This window comes from Ailuropoda melanoleuca, chromosome X, assembly GCF_002007445.2.
Source record: "Ailuropoda melanoleuca isolate Jingjing chromosome X, ASM200744v2, whole genome shotgun sequence".
NCBI lineage: Eukaryota > Metazoa > Chordata > Mammalia > Carnivora > Ursidae > Ailuropoda > Ailuropoda melanoleuca.
Window position 1 is genome coordinate 45,695,916 of NC_048238.1, and position 2,023 is coordinate 45,697,938.

Here is a 2,023-nt window from a genome sequence, read left to right on the forward strand (position 1 = left end):
ATTTTTCTTAACACTACTCCAGAGAAACAAAACAACATTTTTTTTAAAGTATGGTGGGGGTTAGATGAAACGAGAATTGAAGAAAGTTAATGATTGTTGAAGTTGATGACTCTTGAACCTAATGGGTACCTGGAGTGCATTGTACTATTCTTCCTGCTTTTATGTGTTTGCAATTTTCCATAATAAAAAGTTAAAAATAAAAAAAATGAAATGCTTGGATTACTGAGGGTAACGGGAGGGGGTAAGAGATGAGGGACAGAAAAAATAAGAAACAGTCAGATTCGTGGGAAATGAAATATGAAAAATGCCCATGAAATATCAGTCACATATTTATAGACATTGTGGCAATTGCAGATCCTGGCAGATATAAGCCATCCTTAAACAAATGGTGCTGGGAATAGTTCTGCAATTTTAAACAATGTTCATTTACTCAGAGAAAGAACTTTGAAAGGAGGGCCTGCCTTCTTGATTTCTTAAACTCATTTTAATTTAGGGAAATCACTTTTTTTTTTCCAGTTCTTGTTGAAGGACATGTAAAGAAATTTTGTATGCAATAATATGGACCACTGGTAAGAATACTGAGGGTGGTGTGCTGGAAATTTTCTTGCCTGAAAGAAACCAGGTGACAGGAATTATTAGCTCTCTTATATGTAAGCTTGGTAGAGAAAATAGTTGAGGTGCAGAGAGGTTTTTAGGGGTTAGAACCAAGGGCACATCTCTTAACCAAAGTCAGCACCATCTGCAATGCAACAGCAATAAAGCAAGGGAATCTTGCACTCTTTAGGAACTTCTGCCAAGGGGATCCTCTGTCCCGGGGGATCCATTACCCTGGGACAGAGGGTGGCAATATTTCCATAGTTCTCCACCAAGTATCATACCTCTGTCCATTGCTGTGCTAGTGGTAGAACAGGGTGCTGAGACAAGTTCCCAAATGTGTGTGTGTGTATGTGTGTGTGTGTGTACCCCCCACACACATATGCGTGGGCACGTGTGTAGATGGGATGGGTCCTCGCCGGAAAGGGGAGGTGAGAAGCTGCCCCATTCTACAGAAACTGTATCTTAAAAACAAAAATAGAGAAATGTGCTTTGAAAAAGGTGTGTTATTATTTTCTTTTCTTTTATTGAACATATAACATAGGCACATGACAATAATTTGTGGAAACAAAGAAAGAGGAAAGAAAGTCAAATGTTATCTCATCACCATAAACCTCCACTGTTTGTATCACAATATATTTGCTCCCCTCTTGTAGTCTGTGCATATGAATGTTTTAGATGGCTAACATCATACCATAAATAGGATTTTATGTCCTGATTTTTTTGACTTGACTTTGATTTCTGAATATAGGCATATGAATCCTCATAAAGGTATAAAAATTGAATCACATTTGCCCACACACTAATCAGACTGCAGTTTTCAAAATGACAAAATTAGATGTAATCAGACCTGTCCCTGAAAATCCAGAGCATTTGATCTCCGTAGGTCTGATTTTCTCTGAAGGCAGACAGAAGGAGCCCCAAGTCTCAATCACTGGCAAACTGTGAGATGGGGGCTGGCAGGAGGAAAGGAAAAGAGGATGCTCTAGGGTCACCACTTACTGCTGGAGTTACTTGCCCTTTTTACCATCCAGCTCATAGAGTGGGCCAACCCCTGCTCCTGGGCACCGAAGATCATTAAAAAATGGAGCTGCAATAGGATAAATCCTAATGAAGAATCAGGGAAGCAACTGAGAGCTGAAGAGAATCTATCCTGATTTCCAGAACCCTTTTCACCTGCATGGGAAAGAAAGCTTGAGACCACATACATGCAAAGATGATATTCGAAAACAATCTACAAGTGGTACCGTCATTTAAATCAATACATGCATCAGTATAGAAATTGAAATTTTAGATATATTCCTTTTTGTCCCTTGAATAAACTATTGATGATAAAACTTTTTAACACACGATAGAAGTTTTAGCTTGACAGCCAACTTCTATTAAAGTGCATAGACACTGCTTGATATGATTTCTAAGCTTTTTTTTT